An 11,268-nucleotide genomic window follows, 5' to 3' on the forward strand; every position below is an offset into this window, starting at 1 on the left:
AGCGCACGCTGCCCGCGGCTCCCCGAGAGCCCCCTTCTCCCGGGGACTCGACGCCGGCGCGGGGTGATTCCTTATCTACTACTTTCCTCGCTCTGGATGGGTCTAGGTGGTCATGAGGGGTCTGCTTCGTGCCATCCGGAGCCAAAGAGAAGTAACGCCCAGTGACTTACTCTCCCAGGGAAGAGGGATTCCTCAGTGCAAAGATCGTTCTAATCTAGGCTGAGACATAACGCATCACCCCCGAGAGTGATGGATGCCCAAGTGGTTGAAATGTGTTTCCTCCGCCCGGCAGTGTGCAAACCAAAACGCATGCCCGATCGGAGCGGAGGGTTCGCAGCTGCAGTACCTGATCCGCCCCCGACCCCGCGGCGTTCCGCAGGCGCTGCTGGCGCTCCCGGGGCAGGAGCAGAGCTCGGCAGGACCTCGTGGAACAGCCACAAAGCCCCTGAAAGGAGCCCACTCACTCCGGGGCACCTCCTTCTGCACATGGTGGTGTAGGAAATTCCAGCGTGCTCAGAAACATCATTGTTAAAAGAAGTGAGCACTCATAACACGACAAATACAGTCATTTTAAATTGGTTTTAAATAATTCAGTACTCATTAAAAAGCACACACGATTCGGTGATTTTACAAGTCAACTGTAAAAAAAAAACGTCACCAGATGTCTATAATGTCCAAATGTTAGTTTTGGACATTCACACATTGCTGTTTACTATCTTTCTAACTCATGTGACCATGCCTTGCTTAAATTCAATTTTCAAACTAGTGATGTAAAAAGTGGATTAACTTCTGTTTTTGCTATTCTTTTATGTTAGGAATCTGTTTTCCGGTATTTCTGTTTTACAAATAAAAAATAGATGGCCAAATCTGAAATTTTACAGTTTTTCATCTTTCTATATTAGTCATTTATTAGTCTTTTAAAGAGAAAAACTGATTTCAAATTTTATTAAAATCTGGTCTACATTACTTTTGGTCAGCATTGATTGATATGTCAATTCCTTTTTCTTTAAAAATTATCTTCTGCTTAAAATAAGAATGTCTGGGGAGAGAGGTGCTGTGAGTAAGTATTCATCACACTCTCTGAATCATGGGAAATCCCACCTATAAGCAGGTTTCTTAGCAGGAGAGAGTTATCTCATAGTTTCTTTCCAATTAAGGTCAGCACTGCAATACTCCTAGATTTAAAAAGCTGTTTTTAGACATCTAACAACATTTCTGTGAGTATCTAACATACCAGCAAGTATTTTCTGTGACTACAGTATGAGAGATTTAATTCTTAGCATACACATTTTTTACGGTAATCAGGATTTTGGAAGATGTAAATTAATTTAAAAACCTGCTTACTTGGAAATCCCAGAAAGTTTCACAATTAGTAGATTGCATTTTATTTTTGAGGGGCGCACTCATACTTCCTTTCAAAATTAATGAATTATTGTCAGTAAAATTAGAATAATTGAAAACTTTTCAGTGAATTTGAAACTTGTAGCCAATTTATTTTTTTTAAAGTCCCTCCTAACTAACTAGAGAAACTCATACTCCTGAATTTCAGGGGCTACAGCTAGGTATACTTTATAACTAAACTGAAGATTTTGTGGTTATGATTTTGAAGATCAGAAAAATATCAGAAGTGCTAACAAATGCCTTCTGCAACCAAGGAATGTAAAAATAAAACTATCTGAAACCCCAAAGTAGACACACAGCCTTCTCAAGTTAGCTAAAACACACAGTACTGTTTTACACAATCCAGGGCATTTTAGATGAAATGAGATGCTCAGTTCAACATCAGGACAGTTTCATATAACTGACTGTTTACATGACATATATCAAGTAGTAGATAAATATCTGTATTTTTCACTTTTCACTCATATGCTTCAGAGCCTTATGAACATAGATGTTATGAATTGAGAACATATAAAAAGTTCTTGAGTTTACTAATTATATTCAGAAGTTTACTTCCGACCTTTTGCTGTTTGACTATGTCAGTATTAACTGACTTAATTGTATTTTGAAAGATAGACTCAGTTAAAATATTCTTGTTTTGTAGCATAATTATAGGATTTTAAGAAACTAATGAAGCAGTAATCATATTCACATGACAGATTTGAAAACAAGAATGATACAGAAGTCTAAGACAAATCTGATGACCTGTGTTATTTTAAACCTATATTTACATATATAGGTTTATATGTTTGCTATTGCAATGAAGTATATTTAATATTTTGGCAGTTTGGCATTTTTAACACAGATTCCTATAGTTATTTATTATTTTCTCACAGTATTTAACTTATATTAGGAAGGGAAATAAAATTCAAAACCATTTTGACTTTGGAAAATTAACTGGTTATAAATCAAGAATATTTTGAACTTTTTAAAGTAATGTAATCAATGACACAAATTTAATGATGACACTTTAAATTTTTTACAAGGTATATTTGAAATGCCTGAAACTACAGAGTCTACTCTTTACCATATTAATTACGTTTTATATTTAGGATTTTAAAGGTGTTTAATCCAAATGAACAGTCATCTATTAAGTGCCCAATATTCTGACATCCCTTGAAGTAATAAAAAGGAATAAGAGCTGGGATAATGAAAGGTTCAAGAACTACAGGATATTGCTGATTACCCTGAATCTTTCACAAATAAGCTGAAAGATTTTTGTCGTCAGACTTTATTTTATTTGTTCCAATACTCTTAATAAAGTAATTCCACTGATGTTTGGTTATTTTATTTTCTTATTTAACAATTTAGAATATCTACATTTTGTATATGTTGTTTGATAATCATGCATGTCATAGCAATAGATTATTTGCTACAAATGGCATTCCAAGGTGCTATTAATGACAATAAATTTATAGTGAACACAAAGACCACAATCATTTGAACTCCTAGTCCCATTTATGGTTTTGAAATTAAGAAATAATAAATTATAGGGGGGAAAATGAATAAATATGTGGTTATGAATAAATAAGTTGAAGAAAATGCTTTTTTGTTGTTAGTATTTTTTAATTTGTCACTTTGATACTCTGTAGAACCAGATGAAAGTAACTAAGAATTATTTAATTAAGAAAATTAGACAGACTAAGTACTACTTGTCACAATAAAGAGACAGCCTTTGAACTTAAAGAAATTCAGAATGCAGTGACATTACTTAATATATGTAAAATTGTATGGCTTTTAGAAAACTAATACATTTCTAATTAAACATTTAAAGGTGATGTATCAGTATAATATATTCTAATAAAGCATTTCACTAGTTTTTCACTTGTTTTTACTAGAAGGATGCAATATCAAAATTAGAAGGAGGTTATTTTGAAATTTTTTTTCTTAATTTAATTCAGTGGTTCTCAAGAAGCTGGCTATACTTTACAATTGCCCAAAGAGCCTTTAAAACATACAAATATCTGATCATTCCTTGCAGATATTCTAATTTAGTTGGTCAGAAGTAGGACCTTAACATTGTTTTTTAAAAAATTCCCAAGTCATGCTTATGTTAAATCAGAACTGACAAGGTCTGGTACTTATTTGTTGCATTAGATCAGTGATTTTCAACCATTTCATCTCATGGCACATATAAACTAATTACTAAAATTCTGTGGCACGCCAAAAAATATATTTTTTGCCAATCTGACAAAAAATAGGTATAATTTTGATTGGTTTACAAACAAATAATAGGAATAATTACCTACACTTTTTTGCTCCAAAGTGACTTTTAAAATTATCAGGTTCCTATAAATTTGTATATTTCTGGTACCAAGAATTAACCAATCAGATGCAACTTTATTATGCAGCGTGACCAATGAGAGGCAACTCTATTATATGACCTATATATTTATGGTTCAAAATAGGACATTCACACTGGATGGCTATTGTTGTGTGGCTGCTGTCACTTTTTTATTTGACAATCTAAGGCAGCGATTTTCAACTGGTGTACCACAGAATTTTAGTAATTAGTTTATGTGTGTCATGAGATGAAAAAGGTTGAAAATCAATGATGTAAAGGAAAAGAGGTCAGTGCCCCTGACTAAATAGTCAGGTATTGCATGTTTTAAAATTCTTGCAGCACACTGGTTGAAAATCACTGTGTTACATAAAGTGTTTGGCCAATCAGCATCTTTAGCTGGTTAATCTTACTAGGTTAATAGGTGCTTGTGTCAGTGTTTATTCACATTGCAAATGTGCATTTTAATACACATAAACCATGAAAAACTTGCCCAGGATATTCTAAATCCTTCACCAAAGAGTTATGGGCATAAAGATTAAAAGAGAAAAAGACAAACCTTCAGAAATAATTTTGAAAAACTTGTATGTTAACTGTAGTAATCTTGGCTTATAAGGCACATTGGAAAGTTTCAAGTGCTATTATATTTTTGCTATCTGGATTTGCTATTTAATTTAAGAAACCTACTTAACAATGGAAAAGTATTCCAGATGTAGGTTGTGATATTTTAAAAAAAATTCTCTGTGCCAGACATGTTTAGACATAAGTCAAAAAAAATTTTGCAATCATTTAGCAGAAAGAAAGTGATATATAGAGATCATTAGTGTCATCTCATATTAAAAATAATAAAAGTCAGACAAGAAGATGGCTCCAGGTAGGAGAAATGACCAGATACTAATGTTTTTATTTTTTAAAATATATTTTTATTGATTTCAGAGAGGAAGGGAGAGGGAGAGAGAGATAGAAGCATCAATGATGAGAGAGAATCATTGTTACGGCTGCCTCCTGCACACCCCACACTGAGGATTGAGCCCACAAACCAGGCATGTGCCCTGAAGGGGAATTGAACCATGACCTCCTGGTTCATAGGTCAATGCTCAACCATTGACCCACACTGTCCAGGCCAAATACTACTGTTTTTAACCAATATTATTTAATTTCCGAAACGCTTCTTAGGTTTTTATATTTTTGCTTTTAAATATAGGCTTTAACTTCAATTTATGTAAGAGGAAACCAGTTGATTTAGCCTATTATCTAGATCTATTTTGCTAGTTAGTAGTCTAGAAACAACTTAAGATATTGATTATATAATTACCTCTCTAAGGTTGGTTAAAATATAGATTTCACAATTGCAATATTACTTTACAAAACTACACTTGAACCTATATTCACCTTAACTTTCAGCCTCAATTCTTTCTACATATAAAAGTGATAAAATTTTTATTTTGTCAATTTTAATTGGTTTTGTGAATTATGATTGTAAGTAAATACTTTTCTGAAGTCACTTAAAAGGTTGGATAACAATGTGTTCAGATTGAAGATTTGTGATAGTAAAATTGCTATACAGTAAAACCTTGATATAATGGACTAATTCGGACAAGGGGGTATCTCTTAAAGCTGAAAGTCAATTATTTAATAAAGTAGGTTTTCCAAATGTGTATGTTAAAAAAATTGACAAAGTAGTTAATTTACCTGTTTTTTACTTATGTAGACATATTTGTGTAATTAAAGTTAAGTACATATGAAATGTTTAATTTCATGGAAAAGTTTTCTATATGTATTATTGCTTATGTATTCCCTGTACTTTTGAGACTATAATAAGTATGTGATCTAAATCGAAATGAGCAAACATTTTTATGAAAATACACTTTAATTATATTTAACTAAACAAATAAACAATGTTCTTAAAAAAACAAAATTTCAGTTTTATAAAAACAAAAAATTTTCCTATTTAATTGTCTTCAAGTGATATATCCACACTACCATTGTGGTGTGACATTAATGTTTGATACCGAGGCACTTAGGTAATTCTGCTTTGGAAAATCAAGTTTTGTTTGAACTTTTGAAGTCTGATGTTTGTTTTTATAATTAACTCCCTTAAATGACAAAAATGGGTGTAAGAAAGCTGAATTTTGTTATCTGATGAATGGTCAATCACTGTTATTAGATCATGGAGATGCAATCTAATCACTGATAATTTTATTTTGGGGCAAGTTGTTTCTTCTTCCTCATTATCTTCACTCCAATCCTCATCTTCCAAGGTCATTGCCTCATCTGCTATTTCACTTCCAGTGATAGCCAGGGTCACCTTCATCTTCTAACTGCTGTACAACATCTTCCTCAGCTACTTCTCCACCAATATTCTGTATTGCCCTACCATAATCAGTAACCTCTAGCTCTTCTAAATCCAAGTCTGCATCTTCATCATCAAGCAAATTCTTCCAAACATTTTTAATGTTTGCACTTCCATTTCTTTCCATGCTACAGCAAAATTAAAAATTGCCAATTTTAAACTGTAACTCTTTAAGATTTGTAAGGTATGCTGTCCTCTTGTATCTTCTTCATTATCTTCATCCCGCAATACAACCATTACTTCCCCGAAAAACTTTTTGTGGCATATAATTTTGGTTGTCAGAATTATCCCCTGGTCCATGGGCTGGGTCAGTGATATTGTACTCTTTGGCAAAAACATACATCTAAATTTGCCATCTTCTGAACATAAAATATTTCAAATGGATGAGCAGGAGCATTGGCTAAAAGCAATACACATCTTGCATCTTCCAGTGGTATTCCAAGTTCTTCACCTTGAAATTTCCTGACTTCAGGTACAAATTCTTTAAAAAACAAAAAACAAACAGTCTTAGAAAATGTCCGAGTTGAACCATGCCTTCTTAGAGTTATAATACAAAATGGGAAAATGACTCATTCTATTCTTTAAAACTCTAGGTTTACGAGTTTGCCAACAACTACAGATGTTGGTTTATGCAATCCATCGGCATTGGCACAAACCAGAATGGATATCCTGTCTTTGCTGATTTTCCTTCCAGGTGTCGATTTTTCATATTTGGAAGCTTGTGTGTTTTCAGGCACAGAATGCCGGAACAAACCAGTTTCATCAGCATTGTAAATCTGAGACTGTAATAGCTTTTCATTATTTATACATTCTATTAATTTTTGCCTAAATGATTCAATATCTTCTGTTGGAGCACTTGAAGCTTTGCTGTAAATCCATTTGTTCATAATTCTGTGTCTTTTGCAACAGTATCGAAGCTGTTCATCACTTGCTTTGAATGGTGTGCTCATATAATTTGCTAATTTAATTGCTGCAGATTTCCATTCAACTGCCCAAACTGGAACCCCACAAGAACTTTGTTGTGTGTGCCACCTCAACAATACTTCTTTACCTGAAGTTTCACGTGCCAATTTCATGTTTTCTGGGATTGGTGTTTGCACTTACATCACATATTAATGCAAAATTTAAAATTTTGTCTTTGTTTTTCATAAATGTCTAATACAATTTGTTTTTTTATGGCATATTGCTCACATATACGAGACACAGACACTCCTGTCTCCAACTTTTGTATGACTTCTAATTTTTGATTTACTATTAAATTAATTCTTTTCCATTTGTCCATATTTTAAGGTTAGGGTTACAAGGGTGTGTTTACCGTATATACATAATTTTGAATTTATACTCAATAGCTCTAGTAAATTTGTGCATTCACCTGTCATCATGAGTAAACAAATGCACATGGCTGGGGTGTGGCTTAGGGCATGCCCAAGATCAGCCCAAACACTGCAAAACTGCTTCAGAAAGTCAGGCTATGTGACAAAAGAACCAATTACCCCCCAGGATGAGGTGCAATCACGTGATAATTATTTGCTGAACATTAGTTAGAAGTTGTAACTCTTAAATTTAAATATTTAGACTATAGTTGTAGATATGTAATATTTATTTATATTGGTGGAATTACTAAAGTTTTTTTTTCCCCAACATGTGGCCTATTTGCTAAAATTTGTCAGAAATAACTGAATTAGTAACAACAACAACAAAATAACCTGTTAATTTAATTATAAGCAAATCTTGGTTAAAAGCATTTTAAAAATATCAGAGTGTTAATTTTGACATCTGACATACAGACCAGAAATATTGTCCGTTAAATCCTAAATCCATTAAATTCAAGTCTGAAAAATGTAGGATTTACTGTATTTCAATAAGTGCTTAACGAAGATAAACTGAGACAATTATAAAAACACACAAGTGTTATTTACGTGAGACTTCCAATAAAGCAGATACATTTTTGGAAAATCTTGCACAGCAGCATACTCTTGCTCCCTTAACTGCCAGTTAATTAAGCATTTCCCATATGCAGGCAGTACATCCTGTATAATAAAGAGGTAATAGCAAATTGACCCTCACTCTGTCACACCATCCCAAGATGGCTGCACCCACGGTGGAGGTGGGGTTTCTGTAAGGAGCTGTAACGAGTGATCAGCAGGGACCTGAGGCTGCGTGGCACTGGGCTGGGGTGGGGGACCTGAGGCTGTGCCCCCTGCCTGGTGGGGCTTGACGGGGGCCCTGAGACTGTGCCCCTCACCTGGCGGGGTTTGACAGGGGACCTGAGGCTGTGCCCCTTGCCCGGCACCAGGACAGGGGACCTGACGGGGGTGGGGCCGGTCAGGTCTGGGTCTCGCGCGATTTCGAGGTGCCGTGGGTGGGCGGGGACTTGACTCTGGGTCCCGTGCCGTGCCCCAGACTCTGACAGGAGGAATATTTTCATATACATTTTACTAATTTCCTTTCATCTCTGACACTTCTATTATAGAGAAAGGGCAAATAGCAATATTAAAATATTTCCTCTAATTAATTCCCTTTTAATGTGCATGAATTTTGTGCACTGGGCCACTAGTTTTAATATATTAGCTTCTTTTGCACATACCAATGTTCAAAACAAGGAAGTACTCCACACAGTTTTAGCCAGGTAAAACCAAAACTGAGCTGGAACAAAATAATACATTTCTATTCTGAAATGATAAAAGTGTAAGGGTCAATTAAAAACACTATGGAGAGTGAGGCGAGCTCTACACTACAATTGTCCAAAGAGAAACCAGTGTCTTCTGGGGCCTCAGAAATCATCCTTGAGAAAGTGAATGATTCCCTTTGCTTTCTGGGAGTATGTGCATGATGGTATTGTGGTGGTATGAAGACCAGTTATGTCTGACACATTTGTTTATAGGAATTTCCCAAAATTACATGGGCATCCATTTAAAAGAAAATGATATTACAGTTAGCCATACATACTTATAAGTGCCCACTGTTAAAATTTGCTTGCAACATATTTAGAGAAAATTGTTCTCCTCTGGTTGAGAGCTCATGGTAGTTGTTCATTGGAAGCTGCAAGTGAAATTAATCCAAGAGAATGCTTAAAGCCAAGTCAAGATAGGAAGCGATGAGGGAGGCTGAAGTTTATGAGCCATAAAAGTCCACACAGGATATCAAAATGAAGAGTGAGGCAGAGTTTGGAGGATGGGAATTGGATGTAGAAAAAAGCTGAGGTAAGTGGGTGCTGGAAATATTCTATATTTTTTATCTAAGAGGTGGTTACATGGGAGTAAAAAAAAAAATCTCAATCACTTCATATTTATAAGTATTTTAATTTTAGCATTTATTAGTATAAGTATATTACAATACACTTATAATTAGTGTACTTTATGCTCTTTGTTCTATGTATATTATCTTTCAATTTTGAAAAACAATACAGTCAGCAATAACAACAACAAGGAGGTAGAAATCAGTGTAAGAACCCAAAGCAAACAGAAGAGCAGGGAATAAGGAGGCACATAGAAGAAGGTTGTGGTTAAATACTAGCCTACTGTCTGGTGCTGGCTTTTGTGTGTTCTCTAAATGATTATGCATGGATGAGCTACTTGCAATTGAAGAGTCATGGATGGGACAGACAAATCAGCCACAGGTAATATTTAAGAAACTACTAATGCCAGGCATTGGCCAGAAGAGCTGGCTCTTATGCTTATCAGATACTCAAGAAAAGAGTAACCTTTAAGATTAGCCAAGAGAATTCTCTTTTTTCAATATTAAATGTCTTACATTATCTGGGTGGTTTCCTATCCCAATAGGTCGGCAGTATCCTGTGGAACTGTGGAAAGCGGGTGAGGACTATAAAAGAAGACAATGCAAAGCGCAGTAAAACTGTACAACTGAAATGGTGACACAATTCTGTCCCAACGGGGACTTGCTTAAATATTTCCTTCTCAGGGAGAATACTAACCACTGGCAGCCCTGCATCAGGAGAGAGCAGGTAAGTAAAGGTTAGACTGACAGAGCAATAAGAACCTGAGCATGGGTGGATTCTAAGACAAACCACCGAGGGCCACTTTTGACAGAGCAACCCTCTGTGTGTACTACCCGTTCTCTTGATCCTGGAGGCAGGATCGTCTCTAATGTCTTTGAATCTTTAAAGAAAAAATGAACTGCTGCCATTTAGCAATACATCATAGATATACTATCACATTTGATATATTTTAGAGTACATTTAGCCATTTAACTAAGCTCAATTTAGAGATTGAAAACACTCCATATATTTTTCATTTTTGTTTTGACTCCTTAGGAATATCCTGAGTTTTGTTACCTAAAAGCTGCCATGCTAGGTAGAATAGTATTGCTAATCTTATGAGATTACTGGAAATTAGGGATTAGTCAACATGAATGTCTTAAGTGATTTAAGTCTGAACATTTCCAAGGCACCATATCCTCTTTAAAAGAAATAATAAAAATGTGCCCTTAAAGAGAAAATCTCATTTTCTTCAGTTCCATTAGAGATTCAATGAAGAGCAAAGTTTCCATTCTGATTGCTAGAAGGAACAAAAGTCAATAATTATTTTCATATTGCCAATACTAGACAATAGAAAATTGAGAGTATGCTATAAACTACGCAATTCCTTTCCGCTTCTCCTAACGTCTCAAAGGCATCTCAAAACATTCTCAGGTGGTCCTTAAAACATCTACCATTTCCACAGTTTTCAAGTAAAGTCAGTACAACATATACTAATGTTTAATGAATGTAATTTAGAACAATAAAGATCAGTGTGGAAGTCCCAAATGTTCTATTTACTATCCTATAGTCATGGACAATCTTCTGCCTCTCAGTTTCCTCATTTTTAAAATAAGAATATTAATATCTACTTTATCAGTTTGTTTTTAAAAATTAAATGAAATGATATATGTAAATGGTTGAAGGTCATAAATAATACACAAGAACTCAATAAATACTAGCTATTTTTATTGATATTAACAGTAATATAAAGTTAAAATATATTATGATAAGATTATTTGCCAGCATCAAGGTTCTTTTTATTGTTGAAAGGATAGTAAATTATATTGTTATACACCTTGAACCAGACTCTTAAAACCTTCTAATTTGTAAGAGTAAATTTTAATTGAAGTTGTAGTAATGTAGTAATTTTTATACCATAAAAGTGGCCATTTTACTATCAAAAAGTACCTCAAAATCTACATAGACACTTCTACA

Source organism: Myotis brandtii, unplaced genomic scaffold, assembly GCF_000412655.1.
Source record: "Myotis brandtii unplaced genomic scaffold, ASM41265v1 scaffold71, whole genome shotgun sequence".
Lineage (NCBI taxonomy): Eukaryota > Metazoa > Chordata > Mammalia > Chiroptera > Vespertilionidae > Myotis > Myotis brandtii.